The sequence below is a fragment of the Emydura macquarii genome, unplaced genomic scaffold, assembly GCF_026122565.2.
Source record: "Emydura macquarii macquarii isolate MOO-44397 ecotype Brisbane River unplaced genomic scaffold, CSIRO-AGI_Emac_v2 contig_113, whole genome shotgun sequence".
Lineage (NCBI taxonomy): Eukaryota > Metazoa > Chordata > Testudines > Chelidae > Emydura > Emydura macquarii.
In genome coordinates, this window is record NW_027130250.1 from 830,819 (window position 1) to 856,201 (window position 25,383).

Sequence of the window (25,383 nt, forward strand, 5' to 3'; positions counted from 1 at the left end):
CATCACACAATACTTGTTGTCACCATCACAGACAGTTTTTACTTTACCAGCATCTCAACCATACTGTGCAATTTGGAGATGGTTCCCCCAAGGTGAACGCATGCGCCAGCAACTTTGACTGTGAGACATTGCACCAGCACACGTTAGTGTCCAAGTCCAAGTCTGGAGCTTTCCAGACCTTGCATTCTCTTGCAACAGTATTTGAGGAGGGAAAACTAACTTCTTCCACACCATATGAGTTGTAGGGCTTTCTGGTATTTTCACTGGTAACACGCTGACCAACATTTGGTTTGATTTTTTTTCCCCAACAAACTTCATAGGAGGTTGGATCTTTGTTAATTTTCATTCCGTGTACCAATTAATATGACCTCCCTTGTACCAGATTTTTAACTTTCCTGTGGTGATAAAAAAGGACAGCCTTCCATGTTCTATATCACTTAAGGCCGCTTTGACTTTATAGAGCATATGTTTCCCAAATACTGCACAGGTCATTGTTCTTGCCTTGTACCTTTCCTGATAGGAAATTAACAGTATCTTCTTCATTTAAAAAAACATTTAGAACATCACACATATGAAATAGTTAAAACCTCTTTATCAGTGAATTCTTTGTATTGTTGATTTTCAAAGTACAACACTCCAGATGCTAATTGTGGCTGCAACACTTGCTCATTAATATTATTAAACAATATTTCCTTAATAGATTTAACCTTAAGCCATTAGTTGGATTTGTTTCCAGTCTAGGGCATTTCAATCTTTTATACAATTGCTTAGTTTTAATGCAATTATTCTTTTTCCATTTACCTATCATATAGGTTTTTACATCCAAATAACATTTACTTTACACCACAGTTAAACAGAATTTTTGGATAATGTTTAGGCTCCATTTCTAATATTCATTGATCTTCCTTGGTGCTGGGTTGATTTCTGCTTCCAAAGCAGCCAGCTGTCTGAAAAAGAACACACAACCCATTATGACTCCTCTTTGGAGTCTCTACAGTATTTTAACTAAAGAGCATGTCTTATTTACATTTGTTTTACCCCTTTTACAACATACACCACGTGTTTCCTGGGAATGCATTTTCCTTCCATAGTGCAGGCTTTACCCTTTATTTGTCATGAAATTGTGTTAAGCCAGATTCATTTTCAAAGAAAGTTTAACTGTTTATTTTGTGCTTAAAGAGTTTCCATGTACCCCTATCAAAGTGATTGTCTAATTTCTCAGAGCTCCCTTAAGTCTCAGTTTTCCTAACACTGCCTTGCTCCAGAGATGCACTGTCTCTTTACTTTTTCATTCTCTTCCTGCAGCTCTTTCAGCTGTTGTTACATTAATACCAAATGGTCCAGAGTCTCTTCCTGCTATTGGCCATCCCTGCCTCAGCTACCGCCACGTCCTCTATTTAAAAAGATGTTGAACTTCATAAAAACATCAAGGTACCCAAATGGTTAAATGCTAAATAACAAAGCCAGATAACTCCAGCTATTTGCGTTTGGCTTCAGAAGAAAGAAAAAGAATTTAGCAAAGACTTCCAGAAAACATTGGCAGCTGCTCAAAAAATATCTCTTAAAACCTTGCATAATTACACAGATGTGTTTTGCATTTCTTTTAAATAGTTTGCTCAGCACCCCAGTTTTGCTCTAACTATTTTTTACATAACTATCCCCAGATTAAATCCATTAGTTGGACATTCAGAGGCGCCCAAGTTCAAATGGAAACCCCTTATTTCCTTTTAGTGATTGTGACTAAACTGTCCATAGTCAAATGATTCGGATCAAATTGTCTCTCTGCCTACAGCAGTCCTTTACAATTGATTATTTACTGACATTTCTTTGGGGAAAGGGCCCTTTTTCCTTCAGAATGGCTATATAGCATTCTAGGGACAAAAGCCTAGTGGGTAGTCATCACCATCTGACCTCTCCTTGCAAAATTGGTCTCAATACGAGGATTTCACTGCAGACCACTCTGAGTTATACTGCCATAATCAGTTTTTAGGATCAAACCAAGCATTCTTTTGTCCCTTCTTATTTAATGTGACCACCAATTCCTTCACTACACCAGCCTGCCTAATCCTTCCAGCACTCTGCAACGTTTTTAATGTCTTCACAAATGCTCCCTTTAGTTCCTCACTTTCTTTCCTTAAATCGCTTACTTATCTCCCAAAGTGACACATTTCTCAGCTGATTTCTTTTGGTGGCTCTGTTGTGATTCTTTTTGCACTCATGCTTTTGCTACAGTTACTGTTCTCTCCATGGTCACCCTGGGTCTTATTCTTTAAAGTTTTAGTGGCATTTAACAGACCTTTTTTGTGCTCTGACAAGCATTCTTTTACATAGGGATCCCAAGTGCCTTCCTCTATTCCCTTTATATTACTGAATTTCTCTTTAGGAAAGAATTCTATACTACAGTTTAATGACATGGGGTGTTTTGCATTTCATTTCTAATACTATTTGCCGGAGTTCCTTTTCCACCCCATCCCAGTCTTCTTTTACCACTTCCCAGGGAGTTCTTAGGGACCCCCTTTAGATCTAACCCACTCCTCTAGTGCCCTGGAAACCTCCTCAGATTGGAAGACTTCCAGTATCATTGCTAACCTACTGGGTTGCAATGCTTGACAGAAAAGCTACACATACAATAAACTATAGGTTACCTGCTCCAGGCGAATGTATCTGAGTCCTGGCATGCTATGTTGGGATTCCCTCCAACCTCTTTTTCCACTCGGTGTCCCCAGAACTCAGTTTGACTCCAGATTTTGTCACTCGGGTATCTTTATTTGGTATACAGAAAAGCTACACTAAGTTAATCAAACTCAAGCATGGGGAGTGGGTATAGGGTGTTCCACACATCCATAGTTACATAGAAAACCTTTCTTTATATACATTTACACATTACATTGCATTTACTATACATTCCATCACACATTTTGGGGTTGGCTTGATTCCTGTTTAGGATCTAATCCCTGTACAGTATGCTCTGTCCATACATCACTGACCTTGATCTAACGTTTAGCTTTGTTTACTAATACCAGGATGTTCCTGCTGCTCTTAGCTATCCAGCCTGATGCCAGCACACAGCTTGTTATGACAACTTAGTCTTCCATTGACCTCCCCAATCACGCCCACTAAGAAAGAAGGCAAACCTACACAAACCTGGCCAAAGCATCAGGTTTGTCCTAAGTGACCCACACAAAAGGTGCCACAGGTACGTGTAACGAACTGATTTCTGGTTCCATAATGAAAGCGTCACATGATGCTAATTATTGGGGCCTGATTGTTTAAAATCAGGTGTGCATTTGCATGCATAATCATGCAGCTCTGTGTGCACGTGCAGGTTCCACAACTGTGTGTGTGTGCCAGCCAGGTGGCTGCGCGTGCAAATTGCCATTCAGACACAAATGTTTGCACATGGAAGCGGGCCTCTGCTTTTTAAAAATTGCCCCAGTTTCTTTAGAGGCGAAAGCACCCCTCTGTAGAGGCCTATGCCCCACTTGAGGCCCTTTATGAGTGTTTACATGAGATTGCAGCGATGTGTAGGCTTTTCGCTGCCTCCTCTGCACACAGGCGAATATCACTGGCAGCAAATGGAAGTGGATAACGTAAAGGTCACTTACCAACCAATTCCCACCCTTTGCAAAGCAGAAAAAGGAATGAAGCATGGGCAATTTTGGTTCCGTTGCCTGCCAATACCGTAACCTTCGCTCAGCTGGCTACATACAGTAACTGCACCAAATAAATGCTATCTCTGGCAATTAGCAGCACTTAATTTTGAAAATGAGCTAATATAATCAATTATGTCTTTTAATTTGCTAGACAGCATTTTACAGGGTTTAATTTTCTGCTACTACACCTTTCAAATTATCTTCAGGTGCTATTCGGAATTTAATCATGGATGCTCATTCCAGAGCCATTAGCATTAAAGATGCTCCCCCTCCCGTCACCAAATAACGTCAATGATCCATGATTCTGGAATAAGGAGACACCAACCCCTCCTTCTTAGGACTCTACTTTTTCCACATCACCCAAACTTTTCAACTCTTAGATGAACCGGAGAGGATCTGTTCTGCTGCTTTTTCTGCAGCTCATGTCTGGCATTTTTATTTTTATCTCACTCCGCTGAAGGATAACACTATTTCTGGAGGTTTTACATGAGTAGATTAGAATTATTACCATCAGGAGGATGTACTGTATGCAGATTGTGAATGGCATAAAGGGAGCTTGTGTGTTTGTATCTCCTACTCTCACTCTCTTTGTGCATCAGATAAGCTGTGTTAGACTATGTTGTGCTTGCAAAGCATTAGGAATAAGAAGTGTAAAGAGTAAGTCTGAATTCATGTCTCTTTGTTGTGTAGGAATAATTGCAACAGAATAAAGCACTGACACAATTAAACAAATATCCTCTTGACAGCTGTGGCTAAAAACATGTTTCAGGCAAGCACCATCCCCAAGTAAACTAAACTCCTTAAGCTATCCTGATAATTCTGCAATAGTTTAGCACAAGGGAGGGGTGCAGAATGGCTACATTATAATGGAGATTGAATTGATGAGCCTGTACACAAAAGCCCAGGTTCTCAGCTGCAGTGAATACAGTGTGAGATGGGAGCACCTTTTCATTCCCTGATCCTGGAGCCATTTGAATGCGAGTCTGGGCCTGAGCGTGAATTACAGCAGCCTGAAGGCTGCTCTAAGCTATGCAAAGGACTAGTGTTCTCAAAGGGCTGTTTCAGGAGCTGGGGATGATGAGGTGCAAGAGAACCCCAATCACACCCTCTCTTGCCTACCCACATCCTCCTGAAGTTGGCAGACAGGAGAGGGGGTGTCAGAGATGTTATTAAAGCAGCTCTGCACTACCTGAAGGATTCCCCTATTCAAGGACACCCTTCAGTTGCAGGGTCAGGTGGCTGTAGAGTTGTTGGAGTGATACCAAGCTGTCCCCATGCACCTGAGAATCAGATCTTTGGCCTCCGAAGATTTGACTCAAAGTCCTCTGAATTCAATAGGATCTTTTCCATTTTCTTCAATGGGCCTTGGATCGAACACCAAAAGCACCTTGGTAGCCAAAGGTCTAATATAAACACCATAGAAATTAGGGTCAGATTTTCAAAGCAGCCTAAGGGAGTTAGGCACCCAAATCCCAATGCAATTCAATGAGAATTAGGCAGCTAGGGCCAGAATTCCAAAATATTTAGGAGCCTAAAGATGCACATGGATGCCTAGTGGGACTAGAGCACCTTAGTTAGATGACTAGGCACTTTTGCAAATCCTGCCAGGCATCTTTTAGGCTCCTAAATACTTTGAAAATCTGGCCCCTACTTCCCTCAGAATTCTTTGAAAATCCCAGCTTAGAATCTCACAAGGCCAGAGATGGGCTAGATCCTCTATCTGCCCTTTCAGGCACTCTGCAGATGCCAGTCACCCACTGTAGTAGAGGGGTAGAACTCTGTGGTCATTTCACTGCTGTCCTGCTTGGCCTGTCCATGAAACCCCCCAGGGATTTCCTGGCTACCTTGAAGGTAAGCAAACCGTTCCAAACTACGCAGCATTGCTGGCTGACTGTAGGAAACAATAACAGAAGGAAAAGCCATTTTACCCCAGATCCTCAGACTACAGACGCAGCAACTGTGCTTCCTTTTGTCACTCTAGGGGAGTGATGGCATCACAACTTTCAGTATTGTTGAGAGAGTTCGTTGTTTATTTTCTCCTTGGATACAGATACTTTTACCTGGGAAAGCTGAGAATTTTAATAGCTCAATTTTTGCTTTTCACTGGCATTATTTTTTATCATTATTATAGTTAGTTATACAGGAAATATTAATGGCTCTGTTAGTCCATCCATCATTTGATCCAGTGCATTCTGGTGAGTAAAAGTTATATGGGGAAGAAACAATTATGGGCTTCAAACAAGAGAGTTACAAGGTGGACACTACACAGGTGGCCCATGAGCGTTAAGGCGCCGTAAAAGAACAAAGCCACAAAACATGCATAAGGAGGATTCTGATTGGTAGTAGGAGACTCTCTGAAAATTCAGGCTGGGAAAGTCCTGGTGCATCGATGCCTTCTCAGAAGTGATTACCCTGGTGAGTAAAGGAGACTCTGTTTGAAATTCGGAACCAAGAAAAGTCAAGCAACAGGAAAATGCTAATAAACTGCGGCAGGCAGAGTCATGTTTCCAACACAGGGATAATCCACCATTAAGGTCCTGGTCCAAAGCCCATTGAATCTAAAGGAAAGATGCTCATGGAGTTCAACAGGCTTTGGATCAGGCCCTAATTCATCAATGGTGTCCCAATTCAGCAAAGCTCTTAAGCACACATTGAATTCCAACTGGCTTCAAGTTCCCATGGAACTTACGCGCATGCTTAAATAAGCATTTGCTGAACAGAGTGAGATAGCTCATCTGCTTTAACCTACGCATGCACCTAAGTTCTGTCTTGAAGTGGAGCATTAGGACCAGGTCCAAAGCCCAATGAGCTTGATGAAAAGACTCTCATTGAGTTCTCTGGGCTTTGGATCAGGCTCTTATTCAGAAGTGTAGCTCTAAAAGTTTATTGAGAAGCTGCCTTCATTCCGTCTCTGGATGGCTCACGGGTCTCAAGTCTTCAGTATCCAGCGATTCCAGTGCTGCTTGCCTAATGCAGATTAGTGGTGCATTTGGCCATGGGATGCGGCAGCAGGCTACTCCTTATATCTTCCTTGTACGGCTTGGTTTTCAGGAATCCATAGTGCTCCATTTGGCTGCACTTGTCTCACCGGAAGGGATTGTTTCTGCCTGGCCTAAGCAGCCAGAAATTGTGTTTAAATTGTCAAAGCAATTATGTTTATGCAAATACAGCAAATGTGTTTCTCACTTACTATTTGGAATTAATGCAATGACTGAACAAAATCTGTGGCTGGGTAGCGGGCCAGTGGGGATTGCTGGTATTTGCTTTCTTATTTGTTTATTTTTAAAAAAAATAAAATACGCTTTAAAATTATTTGGAGCCGAGTTAGGACTATGTATGAAGACTCATTTCAGTTACCCTCACGCATCCTACTTGTGTCTGCCATTCTCTGATCCTAAATGCACCAAAATCAACAGCATTGCCAACCCCATGCATTCAAAAATCATGAGTCAGTTCCACTACAAAATCCTGAGATTGGCTCAAAAATCGTACATTTTTCTTTTAAATAATACATTTGGGCTTCTTCTAGCTTTTGACCCCTTAGGTGTCACAACTTCAAGCTTTTCTCTGCAGTTATGAGTGCTAGAAACGTAAATCTTTTTAAGGAAAGCGAAGAGTCTCACATAATCAAATGACTCTAATATCTGCAGGTTCTCTTCGTGTTGCCATTTTTCTTATATTGCCAAGTGATACCAGTAGCCTGTCTGACTGTCTGAACAATCTGGTTGGCTAGAAAGTTTACTCTAACACACAAGCCTCCTGCTTTCTGCCAGAAACTTCCCAAACACACATCCACACGTCAGCAGCTGATCAAGTATTCCCATCCCAGCTCCGAACCGCTTAGCAGGCAGCCAGCAGGGTCAGAAGCCTAGATTTGAATATAATAATAACTTTAGTCAATTTACAGAAATAATGTGATATCCTAAAACATGGGAATTAGCAAGCCAGGCCCAGAGAATTAAAATCACTCGGAGGCTCAGATGCCCTGAAAGAACCCAGCAAAACTCCATCTAAAGTAAGGAAGAAACAGGGCACAGCATCTATTTTTATTATGACATCTTTAAGGTCACACCAGTGGAGGAGGCGGGGGGGGGCGGAGGAGGAAATTAAAAGGTACCTTCTCCAAAGACACTGTTTTACAACACTTTCTTTGCTTGTAGCTTGTTAATTTTCACAGCACAGTTGCCCTGGGATATGAATTGAAGAAACAGATGAAAAAAAAAAAGTCTTGTGCCTCTAACTGTACTGAAGATCCCAATGCATACTCCTGTGCCTTTGATGAGAAACATTAAACATTTTTAATTTAGCACATCAATTTGAAAATCTAATTTTTTTTAATGCTTTGTAGCAGCAGACGCTTTTCACGGTGCTGTCACTGCCATAGAAGAATTATGAGAAACTTGAACCGCAAAAAGTAAATTAGAAAAATCTCATTTCAGTTACTCTAAAAAGAGGGGAAATTAGATTTTGATTAAAATCACTCACACATACAATTTTAGGTAAACTAATTTAGCAAGACTGACTATATAATTTTTTTTGCCTGCTTCTCTGTCCTTTTAGTACCAGCTGTGAGGCGCCTGTACTCATCACCTCTCTCAATAGCCAATAGGGAAGGAAAGGAACGGTTAATAAAGTGGTCTTTTCCCTGACCATATGCTGTGAAGCTGTCAAAGGGAGATTATCTTATTTATTTTGTCAGAAAAAAATAAAAAAAAGAAAACCTTTAGAAGCCTTCCGGGCAATGTGATCATAGTTCAGATTGTATTTTTCCTTTTTCAAACTTTTTAATCATTTGAAACAAATATATGTGAAACAATAGCAGTAAGTGCCCGAGCTATTCAAAAGTCAGAGGGTTTGAGCTGCAGACATCTGTGTATTTTTTTCCCCCAGTTTGATCTACCTGCCTACCAAGGAAGAAGGGATTAATTTGCAGAGGATAATCTATCTACAGCTTTTTCACTTCTTTCACTTTATTTTTGGTTCATGGATTGTCTGCAAACAGCTTGAGATTTTCTCAGACTTATTTGTTATTTGAAAATATTGACAGAAAAAATGGCAGCACACAATTCCCGATCTGTAGTTCATTTGCAAGCTGTTTATTGACACAACTTGATATTCAGAATAAAAAATTCAAGTTGTATTGTATGGGATATCACTCACGTCATAGATTCTGTTTCCCGATTGGATGAGTATAACCACTTAGAGTCATGTTTCCAGTGGAAATACATGTATGCGTTAAAGGTGTGTATATTAATATTATTATATAGCTCCAAAGTTTCTAGAGTGCTTTATCTACATAATCTTCATAAACACCTTATGGGATAGGTACGTGAGTGTTATAATTTTGCAGATGCTGAAAAGAAAACACAGGGAAGCTACGCCACAAGTCTTTGGTAAAGCAGGGATTAGAATTCAAGTGTCCTGACTCAGTGTTTTGCTAAATTTACGGCGATCCTTCGGATATGGGAACCTGCCCTTCTGGTGTTTGTGGCACCTTCCTCTTTCTTGCGTGCAAAACCACAACATCCTATTATTGGGGACGGTATCTATTTGTTGTTAACAGTACAGGGCCTATGGCATTCGATTTAGCAGTTATTACATCCATTATAGAGCAGCAGCTCTCATGTACCCATGAACCAACTCATCATAATATGATGGTGCAATTCTATGCACTGCATGTACTTATGGAATTGCCAATGGGGTTATGCAGCAGCTGGTGTTTTGCTTTAAATGAAAATAACTGGCTCAGTAACAGTGTCTGAAAGACCCATGTCTGATAGTCCCATGAAGCTATGCAAATTTAGACTGGCTGAGGATAAGGTCGGATATCTACATTTATAACTCTTCTCTTTCAGAACCCACTGATAACCCTGAAGAGACCAAATTCAACTCTTAAATTAAATTTTCCTGGGTTGCGGAGGAGTCATTAGCATCAGATTGGTCAGATCTCAAAATACAGTTTGTTTATTATTATTCATATTGGGTGAAATTTATCCCTTGCAGAGAACCAATGCATCACATAAGTCCCACTTAGGCATGGGTGAATTATCTCTTTAATTCACCAATCCCATGCCAATGCCATAATTCTTAGCACTCACACTGTAGGACTTAAGTGGTGCATAAATACTTTACTGGCCTCCTGCATGGGGTGAAGATAATCCATATAGGCCTGAAAAGCCTTCTACCAACATCAATATTCTATTTTCCTTCCTGATCAGAAAGCCCAGAAGCAGTAATATAAAATGATACATACTTTTCCCCCAGACGGTGGGTATAACCTAAAGTCAGATGCTTCCATCTCCTGTGCTTTAATTTAATTTCAATGCCCTGGTAGTGGAAAGACCACAGTCAAAGATGAAATGCAGAAAACGCTAAGTGAATTCACATGGCTTTAATATTTGCAAGCGTTTCATTTTTTTTCCTCCTGTAACTACAAATTATCAACATAATACTGACTGCAGATTTTTATTTCATTTTAGAGAATGGCGGGAGGGCAGAGATAGGTCAATTACTTGTTCGTAGGGATGGACTTGGCTGAAATTGACACAAAGGGCCTGATTCCACATGTCCCTGCACATTGCGGAGTAGTTTTACGCCTGCACAAAGTGAATGTAAACTGCTTGCAAATCACCGTGGCAATAACTTACAACCACTTTGCACTGGCGTATGTGATGTCACAAAGTGGAGGGCGGGGCGGGGGGTGCTGGGTCCAAAGCACAGTGTCATGGGAATAATGATAAGAATGACGCCATTGGCATGTGACAGGTAATGTAAGTTATAAACTCATGGGCAGTGGTGGATAAGCTTTTAGGTGAAATTCATCCCCAAGCAGAGGGGCCACCCCTAGGGTTCTGCACCTCGTTAAGTGTTGCACAGAACTTACGTTGGCTCCTCCACACGTTGCTGAGTGTCACTCTCTCTGAGTATTGCTCCTAGATGCCTACGTTACTTCGACAGCTAGTAAAAATTTGTGCTTCTACTCTCAAAACTGAACCCCTGAGTGTGACCTGAACCCCAAGTGAGCAGGTCATTGGGATGCCTTCACCTTAATTACCCACTGGTGGGGAATCTCCCGTTAGATACTGATGGGCCTGAACCAACCCTTTCTCCATAACCTCCCAACACCCGTTACTTCTGAACTTCGGCAAAGTGTGGCGGGTGTGTGAAAATCAAAATATGAGATTTTCATAAAGCTCCTGGGTTAAATTCTGCTCTCAGCTACGTTAATTAATCTCCCCTGGAAGTCAATGGCAGCTGTGCTTGAGCATCTGAGAACCAGAACTAGAGCTCTCCCTCATTTTACAGCAGCTGAGAATCCAGCCCATCAGCAGGACGCCCAATCCATTTGATAGTTTCAAAGAAAAAAAGAGCAGCGAGTTGGGGCTCTTTTTCTACCTCATTATGTTTCATTTTTATTAGCTTGTTCTGGTCTTTTTAGTATATGATTAAACTGTTTGGTAGTTTTATTTTCTTTGTAAATGACTTTACTTCAATGGAACTTGCAATCAAATCAGTTTTATTTCAATAACAACCGTTTCTACAGTGTTATGACCCTGGCATTTAAAAAAATTTTTTTTTAGCCAAATGACAACAGTGCCCCATTCCCTGTAAGCTCCGAGCCGTTCCCCCTCTGAAGGGAGAAGAGAGTTATGGGACAGGATCCACAGCTGGATATTCTCTTGGGCCCTAATATAGAAAAACACTTAAGCAGGTGCTTAAATCCAACCCTATTCAGCACAGCAGTTAAGCATATACTTAAAGTCAAGCACTTGTTTCAGAGTGTTGCTGAATCAGGGCCAAAAGCAGTAAGTGGGTGCCATTCAGCCCTGTGCAGAGAGCCAGGTTAGGGCCTATCCACCACTTTCATCCCCATCTGCATTCTAGTCCCTGATTTGACTGATGTGTTCACCATTTGCAGCATGTGATTGGATACAAGATTCATTTCTTTGCCGAAGTAACCAGTGGGTGAACCCGCAGAGGGCTCCACTGATCAAATGAAATACAAAGGCTCTGAGGGTAGCAGGTGTGTTGTCTCCAGTGAATGTTGACTGGTGGAATGCCAAGTTACTCCCGTTGCTAGTGTTGGGCTGGTAGTCAGAATGCACATGCCTCTGTGACATAGCAGGTCAAATCGTTAAGCGGGAGATTCCCGTTGCAACCCTCAGAGAACAATACATGGGAGGTGAAGGATGGATGTTTGCAAATGGAAGGAGAAGATGGAAAATGCCTGTACGTTGCCCAAGGAGAGATGCCACATTTAGGCTGTATGGTGAGTCAACAATTGACTTTGGTTTTATTGTAAAGCTGCAATGGCTCCTCGTAGGCATCAGGAAGGGGCCGCTCTTAGTGAATGAGTTCGCTGAGTTTCAGGATAGGTTTCATGATTTTCACATGAATTTCCAGAAAGGTGCACGATCCAATTGGTGCTTTTTAAGCATTTAGACCCAGTCAATTCCAGAGATTGTTCTCTGTCTAAAATATGGCAGGGCCTTTGAAACCTAGATCATCCAGAGTTTCACCCTATAAATCAATAATGTCTTAGGTCTTGTTAGCAGATTTTGTCAAAAAGGAGGTTTCCTAATTTAGCACTACCAGCCCCTTTGGATTTTGCAGATAGGGTCATCCAAATTCACTGCTTGAGTAACTGGGCACAGCTCTGGGAGTGCAATGGAATTCCACTTTCTTAGGCTAGCCGTGAATTTGGCCTGTGTGTGTGAAGAGAAGGATGGTCTTGAAAGATCGTGAACAAGCTTCATTCAAAAAGGACTATCTTGTGCTTAAGTCATTGGAATGGAACCCAGGAGAGCTGTCGGCAAATCCCAGCTCTGTCACAGACTTAATATCTTTATGACTTAGTTCCCCCATCTGTAACGTAGCAGTGATAATACTTCTCTGGATCACTTAGACTGTAAGCTCTTGGGACAGGGACTGTCTTACTATTTGTCTATGCAACACCTATCACAATGAGCTCTGAGCTTGACTGGGCCTCTAAGTGTTACACTGTAATACTAACGATAACTAAGACCACAAATTACTTGTAGGTGTAGGTACTGTGCCTAGTTCAATGGGACCCCTTTTTCAGTAGGGTATCTAGGAGCTAGTGAAATACACATGACTATTAAAAGTGTGTACACTGTATACATATCTCCCTAAGCACTAGTTTGGCTTGCTGCATGGTGAAAACCTGTGTGAAGATCACCAGATGATCTGCCTGGGCTGATTTTTACAGTGCACCTTGTTCTTTTTTGTGGCATGCATCCCATAGGTGCTCATTTAACCAGCACCCTCCCCGTTCTGTCCCACCACTGCTTTGCTGAGCTATGCATCACACTCTATTGCAGAGGTGCAAGGGGTCCACGCAAAATGTGCTTGGCAGCACTTCATATGCAAGCAGTAGATCGTTAGTGATGGCTGCCTCCATGGTTATAGGAAATGAGCATGGGATTGTTGCCCAGTCCTACTGTGGGTCTGCCTGCAGTCTTTTCATAGTGCTCATAGCCATTGGAGCATTCATTGGAAATCTAGAGAGGAACCAGCCACCTCCCACTGAGATGAAAATTTAGGCTCTGTAAGTGGAATAAAGAGGAAAATGAGCCTTCTGCAATCTCTGCGGTGTGGCTAGTAGGTAAGAGAGAACATGCTCCATGGTGCTGACATGGGGCCTGGCTCTGCTGTCTTTTACAACATTGTAAATCTGGAGTCACTTCACTTCAGTCAAAGTGATCCTGAACAGGTGTGAAAGAAGTGGAACTAGAGGTCCACCCCTACTAAACAATGACCAGCAGAGCTCTCCGGATACGTAGGGAAGGAAGGGGACATGGTGCAGCCTCTAAAAGGAGATAGAAGCTGGCATGCACCCTCCTCTCCAAGGATCATAGTGAGGTAGAATTTGCTCTGCTGTGTCTTTGGAGGCGGATGGAGGGTTGTCCTTAAGTGACTTCATTGAGCAGTACGGCTCCAATCCTGCAAGCTGCTCAGTGCAGTTGGACTCCAGGAACTGTGCAGAGCCCCACGCAGGATCAGGGCCTAATTGAACATACAAAAACAGACAGTAAGAATTTTCATTCCCGTTCCTCCACTGCACGTCCCATCTGGCTAGAACTCAGGCCCTAGAACTCCAACTCAGAGAGCAATGCAAGAACATTCACTCTGCCTTACAGTTTTTATTGCCATACGTTTCTAAGAGAAATGTTGTGGGGCTGGCTGCCTTGCATTGGATGCTCAGCGAACTGCACCCGGCTCCTTAACAGCAAGTGACTCTCCCTAAGAAATCCTCATTGTTTAATATGTAAGTGATTAGGGGAAGCAGCGAGGAAGATCAGATTAATAACATTTCCAGACGTCCCATCTTTAACAAGGATTTGTGAGCGTTTGTTCTATGTTCACAACAATGTCTTGAATCTAGGGAAGGTGGTTTATTTTTTATATATATATATTTTGCTTACAATAAGCAACACTATAATATTATGTATATTTTTAGGCACCACCACAGAACTAGGACGCAGGGGACTAAGATTCCTTTTCCGAACGCTCAGCTCAGAAAGAGCCAGTCCCCCACAGAGATGCGTCTCTGGTACCGCAGGATTGGAAACGTTCTTTGCAAATTAATTTTTGCTGTGTTCATGGATTTGAAATATAATTGGCAAAAATTAATCTACAGCAATGATTTCCAGTAATAACAATAGCAAGTGGCAGCTTTCCGTGGGACAGGACAGCCAGGAGCTTTCTTGTGCTAAAATAGACAGATGCTACAAAAATCCCATTATTATTAATTATTATTATTCCTAGAGGCCCTGATCAAGGACAGAGCTCCATTGTGCTAGGTGCTGTACACACACATGTATAGTGAAAAGTTGGTCCCTGCTCCAAAGAGCTTAGAATATAATGATAAAATGAGAACAGGAGGACACAACAGACAGAAGTGGGTGAACAGATCTGGTTAGGGGGATAAACAGCAACCACAGCGTAACAGCTGCCTAAGCAACGACAAATATTTTGCATCATGGCACAACTTCTACAGTTCCTCTACCCACAAATGCCCCTCCATCTGTGTGGAGGTCCCAGGCCTCCTGTCCAGCAACAACCATGCCCTGCCCTTGGCAGCACACGGCCAGAAACTCTCCTGGCGGCAGCTGACCCTAAAACCACCCTTTGCTACTGAGGGTAGCTATATGGCCCCTTGTCACAGTATTTGACAGTGCACAATCTTCAATGCATTTATTCTCCCAACATCCCTGTGGGGTAGAGCAGGGTTACCCTCCTTTTACAGATGGGAAACTGAGGCACACAGGACTAAGTGACTTTTCTAGTGTCGCATGGGAGGGGCAGGGAATTGAACCCAGGTCACCAGCTAGTGCTCCAACCACTGCACCCTTCTTCCAGCTATTGCACATAAAACAGGGAGTGCATGAAAAAGCTAACGCAGTCCTGAACTTTATTAACTGTTTCTAAGTAAGGCTTGTGGGACGTTAGCCAAGCAAAAACCAGTCACTGCACCCGCCCTACGATGTGGACCCTGGGTGCATGGTGCAGGGGTAATGCCATGCAAGAGAGGGGGAGGCATACCCACTTTCTGCCACTAACTGTGTTGACACTGCTGTTTTTAGCCATGCTAGCACAGGAATATCTGCCTAAGATGCAGTGTCACCTCAGACCGCAGTGTAGACACCTTAGAAATGCAAGGTGGTATGAGGCTGCTAACTGACACATTTTAGAGCCCTTGCTTGTAACACTGGCCTCTCAATATGTGTAATAAAGATCTCTTTCTGACACCTCTGCCTGCCTTCCACATCAGTTATTGCTAATGAAACAGTGTTTGCATTTGCTTCACATTTAATCACAAAGGACTCTGCGTGCCTGACATTTTCTGCGTGTTTTAGTTCAGATACAGAATGTTACAGAGAAAGCCACTGTACGCTGGCTCTCACAAAAACCCTTCTTTGTTTGCTGTTCCCCTTAATCTGAAATAAATGCCAGCTGCACCGGAATAAATATGTGATGCTCTTTGCATGCAGGAAAACAAAACGGGGAAAATGCAAACCTGGTTCAAGCCACTACAGGCATATTAGAATAAATTATCTGCTGAAGAGTTATGATGTGGCCATCACCATTATCTGAATTACTAATGCTCTGTCCGAACAGCTTCAAAGAAAGCTAGTTTTATATATATTACCCCTTCATCCTTTAGTATTTAGAAGATGAAAGGGATGATTTCAAAACACGCATGGGGAATGTAGGTAGGAGCAGAATATTTTGCACTTCTTGTTGTATTGACATAAGGTATCTCTCTTACTTAGGTAAAAACTGTGAGCCAAATCCTGTCTCTGCAAAGTGACTTATTTCTAAGGGTTTGCTGTTGACAGCATTCATCCATGGGTGTTCTAATGCCATTCTGGCCAGAAGCAGGATATGCCAGAAAGCCTGTTCTCCTAAGATTTTCGGCCCAGTTTCCTGGCCTTGAGAGGTTTGGTGAAAGAGCTGAGCTGCTGGGCATTTCCGCAGTCAAATCCAAACCTCAAGTAGTTTGAGGTTCACCTATCACTGCAACACAGAGTAGACTGGTTTGAATTTTGAACAAAGATTCAGGTTGGTTCTTATTTTCTCTTAAGAACTGCTCGCGGGGGGTGGGGGGGGGGGGGACACGACTGATGTTCAGGACTGATAATTAGAACAGAGAGCCGCCCTGTGCAGATCTCAAGACACTTTTCAAAGCAAGATCAGGACCAACATCCCTGTTTTGCTGATGTGGAAACTGAGGCCCTGAGCGTTTGGAAACCCCTTGTTGAAAGCTGTTATATCCCATCCACCTCGGTCAGGCAAGCTGTGTGAGCCTGAACTTGCTTTAACCTGAGTTTAAAATAAGAACCTAACAGAGTTTTAACCCCAGTAAATGGAGCTTTAGGAATCAATATTAAATTAAAACAATGTAACATTTATTGGAGGAAATCATTACGAGTTTTGCATGGCTGCTAACTGCTGCCATTTCTTCTCCTGCATTCCTTACGACAAACTTCTTTCGGTAGTAAGTGTCTGACATAAATACCCAAGGTCTTTTGATGAACTCAGTTTAATGGGCTGTTCCTTCAAAACAGGCTTCTTGTGGAACATACGCCTGGCCCTGGTCCCTCTGCACAGGGACCAGTTTCACCCATATTCACCATGGGGTGATACACTGCGAGGCCAGCCACTGCACAGTCCGACGTGCCATCTTCCAGAAGTGCCTTCTCCATTCTGCCAAAGGACACAGGGATTAGCTGTCAGCTCAGAGAAAAGCTGCAGTGCCCTGAAAAGCAGAACAGGCACATACCATGCCAGACATAAATGAGAGCTAATAAAATGCAGAATATACATCACCCATTTACATTTATTGCACATTAAACCTCAGCACACACAAAAGATAATGACAGATGCAAATTGAGAGCACTTGAGCAGTGTGTGTCTGTCAATGGGGAATGGGCATGGTGCCAAGGACCCAGATCTTCAGCAACCACAGGCTATGGGGGAGTGGCGGAGAGGAGGAGCCAAGCTGCAATGCAGTGGCTATTAGACGGTAGATTAATCTCACTAGGGAAATGCTGGAAGCACTTTTCCTTCTGTTTTGTGTCCAGATTTATTGCAGTTGTTTATTTATGGGCAGAGACGGGACCAAAGCAGAACCCCAAATCTCAACATCTTTGAACATCAGATTCCAACCCATACTTCATGTCCCAGGCTCCTCTTATGGCTAATTATTAATTACTTGCTGTAGTCCCTACAGACCCAAACTGAGATCAGGGCCTCATTGGATAAGCACGAAGTACAAGGCAGGCCCTACCCCACAGAGTTTGTCATCTAGACAGACAAAGTGGATGAGGTAATATGTTGTATTGGAGCAAGCTTTCGAGCTTACACACAGAGCTCTTCTTCAGGTCTGCAAAGGCAGTTTCATTATCCTCATTTTACAGATCGATAACTGCGGCTCAGGTTAAGGCACAGGCACTGGGGTTACGTGACTCACCCAAGATCGCGCAGGGAGGCTATGGCAGAGCTGGGAATTGTGCCCAGATCTCTTGTGTCTCTTTCCAGTGTGTTAAGCACAAGACCTTGCTTTCTCATCACTGTTTTTAGCAAGAGGAAATCAGTTATCCCTCGGACACGCCTTCTCAAATCACCACCTACAACTGCCCTCACTCACATTTGAGCTATTTAGCTAGGACCCAGACTTGCTCTGCTGATGCAGAATCTTCATCTCAGATGGAAATGTCAGGGCAGAACTCAAAGTTTCTGCACATCTGGAGCACAGCTAGTGTAACGGGGAAACATCTGGGTGGAACAAAAGAGTACTTAGGGTTACAAGAAGCAAGCAGCCCCAGGGGTTCCTATCCATTTAGCCACCTGGACAAGAAAGGAAGATTTGATCCTCATTCAATTATTTATTTTTCAGAAACAAAGTGTGTTGGCAGCCAAGAATGAAAACGTTTGTCTTCAATTTCTCTCTGTCTCTTCGTGTAAGCTCCTACAGGGACATTTTTGCTGCTTCCGTTGCTTCTGCAGTGCCAAAGATAAACAGTCCATCAGCGCAATGCTGAAAAGGAACAGAGAAAAGGGGCTGGGAGTAGTTTAATTACTGAGAACGCTTGCTTTGTGTGCTGTGTGATTGCTTCCTATGATACAGTAGCTTCTCTTTGCCTTATGAAAGCTTGGTGTTTCTATTTATCAGGATGAGATTGAAGCAGCAAATTAGAGAGAGAGAGAGAGAGAGAGAGAGAGAGAGAGAGAGAGAGAGAGAGAGCACGTAGATCACTCCATTTGTGAGAAAAGACTCTGACAGGACTGGCAAACGGGCATAAGCCCCTTTTGACAGACCTCAATGGTCTTTCCCCCAAGAGTAAGGGCATTAACCTTGGTATCCATGCCAAATTCCAACCCACTGAGCACTTCTATACACTTTCCACTCTCAATTAACTTTAAAATACTGAGTTCTCACCACATCCCTGGGCGGTAGAACTTCTTATTCCCATTTTACACTGGCGGGAAACAAAGGCCCAGAGAAACCCAAAGAACTTGACCACGGTCACAGAAAAAATTCAGGGTCAAGGAGGATTAAAACTCAGGAGCCCTAGGCCCCTAAACTTGGATTCAGACAAATAAACTACACTGCGCAGTCTGGGAACGTAGCTAAGGTACGTATAGTCCGAGTTCCTAACATTCCTGGTGCTGGCCCTTGGCCCACAGCATGAATTTCCCACTGCGATAGAGCCATCACATCCGTGAACAGAGTTTGGTATCTTTCACCAACACTGAAACCACAGGGGAAACGGGGAGGAGAGCTGGAAAACTGGGAACACTGGGCAGCAAAATTGACTTTTCTCGGGCACTGGCAGCCCCGATATGCAGCATGGATTGAAAGGTTGGCTCCAGAGGCAAACTTTCAGGCCCCGATCCTGCAATTGGATCCACACATATGGACTCCTGCACTACTGCAGAAACCAGTGGCGAGAGATACAAGGGTCCACCCTATGGATCCAATTGCAGAATCAGGACCTTTGATTGTTGGGAGGTTTCCAGTTTACATTTGGCAACATTTCTGATAACCACCTTTTCCATTTCATTCTCTGTTCTTTGTGCTGCCCGGCAGGGATCATTAAGCAATGCTCTAGTTATCACTGCATATCACTCCGTGTGCTTTGCTCTAATAAGCTTTTGTAAATAAAACCCGAAGAGATGAAAAGGCCAACGCCTGATTACAAGCTACCAATTTTGTCTCATTAAGTTCTTTTAAGGGGAAAAAAAGTAAATAGAATCTTTTTCAATCTCATACACTTACAACAGCGAGGGGGGGGGGGGGGGGGAGAGAGAGAGAGAGAGAGGGTCCTAAATTCATTAAGGAGAAAGCTGAGAATAGAAAACTGTTTCCAGATGCTTTTGGCTTATGAAGCTATTAAGGGATGTTTTACTGATGATCAGCTTTTACCTCAATCAAAGGATGCAATGGCAAACGGTGAATAATAAAATATTTATGTGTAATAAGTAATAAACACAGAAATAAATATCACAGGAGCGGTAGATAGCTAAATACCTCATCCCCCTCTTACCTTATCCTATTTCCTTACTTCTACAATTAAAACAAACTGATGCTATAATAGATGTGACATACAAAGCAGTTCCAGATCATCACCATACTCATTTGCTTGTGTATTTTTCAAGATTAATAGTATTTAATGAGAGAGAAGGGACTATCATGATCATCTATTCTGACTACCTGCATAATACAGGCCAGCAAATTTCACCAAGTGAAATTTATCCCCATACCTTACCCTTCATCTGTTTGTGTATTTAGATTGTAAACAGTCTGAGACCGGGATTACCTTTTATTATTGGCGAAAGTTTTGGCCAAAAATTCAAAATTTGGAAAATTTTGACCAACTGTCAGAAAACCTTAACATTTTAATTGAAAACTTGAAATTCAGAAAATATCAACCGACTTTAATGAGGCCCAAAGTGATCAGGGTGAATGCAGATATGCGCCTCATTGGGTGCATTTTTGTTTGTTGATGTTTATTTTTTCTTTTCTTTACACTGAACTCACTAAGTTCCCTTTCCCCCTCCACCTTCCACCAGTCAAACCTTTTATCTTTCCCCCACTCCAGCTCATAGCATTAGATCCAGTGTCCTTATGTTCCCTCCGTCACTGAAGACAAGGAGTTCATTCATGAAGATAAATAAATGGAATACATGCGCAGAAATGACTTAGTGAACTAGATTCTTGTGGGCAGTACAGAAGAAGTGGGTGATTTTAAAAAATAATTGAAGCATTTTAGGGGAGGGGGAAAGCTACAAAGTTTTTCTCTTCTCTCTTCTTACTCTTAGGTGCTATTAAACTTTTGAAAATACAGTGGATATTCCTTCCCAGCCACACCCACCCCACCAACAGTATCAAAGGATATGAATGAATGCAGATGCTTTAGTCTCATGATTGTTCTTCTCATGCATCAGGCCCATCTATCACCAGATTTGGGGACAGGAAAGATATTTCCCCAAGGGCGTACTGGCAAGAATCTTAGCATTATTTCACTTGCTTTTACAGCACAGAACCAAGCTCATCCATTAGGATCAGGTGAATGAAACACGTGATCAGTTTCCAAAAATTGCATGGCACAGGTGTACCCTGGTGCATCCCACGGCACCCCCTTCCCTTGGTGATGTTCTCAAATGGACACCACGTAGAACCATTGTAAAGGAAGGAACAATGTGGTGGTTACAAAGGACCAGAAAAGTTAGGGGCCAGTCTCCTGATTCAATGGATGCACGCTACTAAACAGCCGCGGCAGCACCAACCACCTGCAGCAGAACCGTCCGCCCCAGCACTGCAACCTCAATCCCAGCCCAGTGGGGAGGAAGGGCACCGGAGGGAAGGAAGGCGGCTGGAGATCAAGCCTGCTCCACACTCACCCCACAGCAGTGGCTCCTGTGAGGCAGGGCTGGGCCTGGGTCCCCGCTCCTGGCATTGCAAGTTGGTGCATGGGGTTGCGATGACATTCAGGTTTTGCCCGGCTGCTGGGCCTGCGTGTTGCCACAACCCTATATGCCAGGTTGCAAAGCCGCTCACTCCAGTTTGGCCCAACCACCTCTACCCTTGATTTAAATGGTGCTGCAACCTTCTGGGCCAGGTCAGAAAGCCGAGAGCCGGGAGTTGGGCCCGGCCCAGCCCAGCCTTTCAGGACAGGAACTGTCCCTGCAAGATGACTTCAGTGGGTACAATTAAACCCATGAGCCCATGCTAAAGCCTCCCCAAGCCTAGGTTTTCAGAAGAGCTCAAGGCACTGGGTGCACACTGGACTCTGACCTCCTGAAAATCTGGCCTCTACTGAGGTGCCTAAGTAGAAATGGAGCATGTCTGAAAATCTGGATCTTCATTTTCTGGGATTTCCATCCTTGGGAGACAGGGGAAGCAAATTTCCTCTCTCAGTTACGGGGATTTTAATCCTAATTCTCAACCTTGCCGGAAGAGAAGACTAGGAAGAGAAAACAGGGAACGAGTCTGTGCTTTGTCCAGCTGTCAGTCTGTCTCTCTCTCACGTTCTGGTTCTGCTGTATTCAGCCCTGTCTGCAGCCGAGCACTGGAAAGCTATTTCACTCCAGAAATTAACACCGTAAATTGCCCGGGGAAGGGGTTGCTGTATGCAGAGTCTGAGGGAAGAGCCTGGAGCCTCTTCCCTTCCAATAAAATTTCTGTGAAAACATCAGTAGCCTCGTCAAGGAGGGGAGGCGACTCGTCACGACGTTCAACAATGCTGTCTAAAAAGCTGACCGTCAACGATGCGAAGCAGCATGTGCCGGACACGTTAATGGCAAAGGCCTGCGTGCAGGTGTCAGCTTGAATACGGCCTGGGAGGTTAAGCAATGCACAATTTTAATCAACGGGCAGCTTGATTTTGGTATTTCCTCCCCCTCCCTTTTAATAATAACCTGCCTGTGTGTCAAAATAGCAGGCCATTCTTTCCAACTGGCAATGCAACAGTGCCACCGCTGGGCCCTGGGAGAGACTGCGCCTTGAGCCGGAACGGATTTTTCCATGCTACTGTGTAGCTGGCCCACCTACGGCACCGAGGAAGACCTCACATGAATGAGAGGGCTCTCGGGGCACCCGCAGTGGGGAAGTAGCCCTCTCGCCGTCATCAAAGCCTGGAGAGGCAAGGTGGTCTCATTGTCATCAAAGAAGGTGCTGGCACCAGGCTTCTGCAGGAACACATGGCCGGGGGGCACAGACAAATGCAGATCTGGGGTTGAGACCCCCAAAATCAAGCCGTTCTGGGTTTGCCCTCCCTAATATGTCTCTTTGCATTTTGAGACTAATTCATGCTAATATTATGCGCTTGGCCTGGAGGCATTCTAGTTCACAAGATTAGCTCTAGCCAGATATTTTCGTCGTCTAGAAAGAAGCTTGTGAACATCGCACTCTTGCTTACAGTGTGTGCGTGTGTGTGGACACGTGCTGAGTTCTTTGAGGTGCCTATCTGCGCATGAGAGGTGAGGGAATATCTTTTATTAGACCAACTGCTGTCGGTGAGAGACAAAAGCTTTCGAGCTTACACAGAGCTCCTCTTGGACATCTGTCTGTCTGTGTGCGCAAATGGGTACATGTGTGCTTGCTTAGATATGTGTTCTCGCTGCTTGTATGCCTATCTGCTTCCATGTATGCGGGCAGATGGGTGGTTGCTGCTTTCACTGGTGCCTCTGTGTTTGCATGCGTGTGCTTCACCTGCACGCTTTTGTGTGCCTTTGTGTGTAATGTGTGTGAATGGATTTGTGTCCATGGATGTTGTCTGTGTATAGTTATGTATGAGAGAGCCCTGATGTAAGAGTCCCTCTGCATGAGATTGTATGCGTGTGTTTGTGTGTGTCTCTGCTACTGAAGTTGAAAAAATACCCCAGCAACCTTCCAAAAGAAAGCAAAGGTTTCGTTATTATAGACACGTACAGGAAGTGGAACGCCCAACTAGTAAAAAATCCAGAGCAAATGAAGGTAAAACACTGGCTCTTTTATACGTGGGGAATGAAATCTGAACCTTGTTAGGCCTCACGTCTCCCCATGCTCCAGAAGATGGAGAATTCACCAATCAGAGAAGATAAAGCAGAGGAGTGTTGCTAACAAGCCTTCAAACTGACAACAGGCCTTGCAGGATGATGGCTTTGAAGGACTTTTCAACTTTAGGGGTTGTTGTCCTCAGACATTTAAAAAACAAAATCCACCCAGAAGGTGCCCAGGCCTCAGATCTAATTAGGCAAACAAAACTGCTGAGGAGTATTTGACATGATTCAACAGAGGACCCGTAAGAGGGCATCGTGGTTCTCGATGGTCTTCTCTGGGTAGCTGCTGCATCTTCACGAGAACAGACCCTCTTCTGATTGTGTGGGCTCCATAGCGCACCAGGGGCCTGATCCAAAGCCCCGTGATGTCAACCAAAAGACTTCAGTAGGCTCCAGACCAGACCCTGTATGTATCTTCCACGTGTCCAGTCATTGCTTTGGGAGTGTGAGCACAGCCCTGCCTTCCCTGTGCCTGTGGCTCTGCAGTAGTGCCATTGGGCTTTGCAGAGATGCAAATGAGGAACCAGCTCCTCGGATTTCGTTTTCGTTTCCAGCCACAGGAACCAAGCCACTTCCATTCTCAAGCACAGGAATCTCCTCCCGCTCTCCCCTGGAGTACAGGCCTGTGGCTGTGTGACCCGGGAGAGTGTCCCCACCCACGTTGCCTTAAACAGATCCATTCATTTCCTCCTTCAAACATCCTCTGTTCCTCCCTCCTGCACCAGTTTGATTCCACTGATGTTTCTTGAGTCCCCTTTGGACTTGTCTCCGACCCTGCATCGCTGACTGCCCCCCTGCTCTGCTTAGCAGTTTCCAGCCAGGCTTTCATTACATTCTTTAATTAGAGAGGCTCCCAAGACATAGCGCGGTGTGCTCGTCAAATCTGAAGTGCCTCTTTTCCGCTTCTAAGAGTTTTCATGCAGCTCATGCTCAGCGGGATGAAATAGATGAACTAGGAATTGGCCTTTCCCTTCTCATTCCTATCACGCTCGCCCTCTCCTTCCAATGCATACTCTCTCAGATCATGGATGTAGAACAGACAGCCTAGTACCTGGATTTAGTACAGACCAAAACGGGGTAAAGCCCTGATTTGCACTGGGGCAGCTTACCTTTGTGTCAAGCCAGGGTTAGCAGCTCCAATGCAAACAGCAACTTTGCCTGTGTACGTTAGGGGGTCTCCTCAATGGTGCAGCTACATAGATAGCTGGGGCAAATACCCAGTGTAGACAAATCCACCCTCCTTTGAGTCTCTGAGATGCAGAGGTCCAGCATCGTTCTGGATCAGTCTCTTGCTATTAAGCGATGCTGAAGGTACCCTCTCAGGGATATAAGCTCTACGGGCGCAGCAAGCCACGTCTTGCTATGTGAGTGCAAAGCACCATGCAAAGTACGGCACTGTATAAATGATTTTCAATCATAATGATAAATAATTGATCGCAACCCTGAGCCATGACACAGTCCAATCCTGCCGGATGCCAAGACTACCACTAGGGGTGGAGTACTGTCAGCTCTCATTCGCTTTAATGGGGCTGGAGGTCATGCAGTACCCTCAAGGAGGTACTCAGTACACTTTGATGGATCAGGCCCTTAGTTAAAGTTACACTTGGAACATCCCCATTAGAACCATTGATTGGCTGAATTATTGATAAGCAGCAACACAATGACAGTAATCGGTGACCGCAAGGACTAAAAGGCAAATATATCTTGATCCATGCCACTGAGGGAAGGGGACGGCGGAAGAGGCTAAAGCGGGACACAAGAAAACAAAGCAGAATAAAAGCCACAAAATGAAACAACCCCTTGATTTTTTGTTCGATATATTTCTTCATTTAACAGAGAGAGAAACTGAGCCACGCAAAAGCGTAGGTGTCATCCCGGAGAGAATTCAAACCGAAATGAAGAATTTGTATGATTAGCTGGAATTACATAGAGATGTATAAACAACCCTGGCAAACTGGCATGGAGAAAAAAAAAATTCCAGTGCTTCACAGTGTCTGATGCTATTTTGTCTTTTGATGTTTGTTTTCCACACCGTGCCAGCAATTTCTGTCATCTCTGGTGCAATTTGCCAAGTCTATTATTCGGGATGATTCCTGCTTTAAATATTTTTAGCTGCAGCGGATCTTTAATCATGGGGAGATTGTCTTCAGGAACGATTATT

At 43.7% G+C, this 25,383-nt stretch overlaps 2 long non-coding RNA genes across 3 annotated transcripts in view; both read right to left on the minus strand.

The window, feature by feature from the left end:
- Positions 1-469: 469 nt before the first annotated feature.
- Positions 470-3,690, minus strand: LOC137150012 (uncharacterized). The gene is made up of 3 exons (XR_010918867.1): positions 3,606-3,690; positions 2,646-2,762; positions 470-947 (listed from the first exon to the last, which is right to left on the minus strand). It is a non-coding gene; the product is annotated as an uncharacterized lncRNA (long non-coding RNA).
- Positions 3,691-16,504: 12,814 nt separating this feature from the next.
- LOC137150075 (uncharacterized) overlaps positions 16,505-25,383 on the minus strand; it is a 53,529-nt gene continuing 44,650 nt past the window's right edge. For both annotated transcript variants that reach the window (XR_010918904.1, XR_010918901.1), the window contains exon 3: positions 16,505-16,935. This is a non-coding gene — a long non-coding RNA (uncharacterized lncRNA). The remainder of the gene's footprint in view (positions 16,936-25,383) is intronic.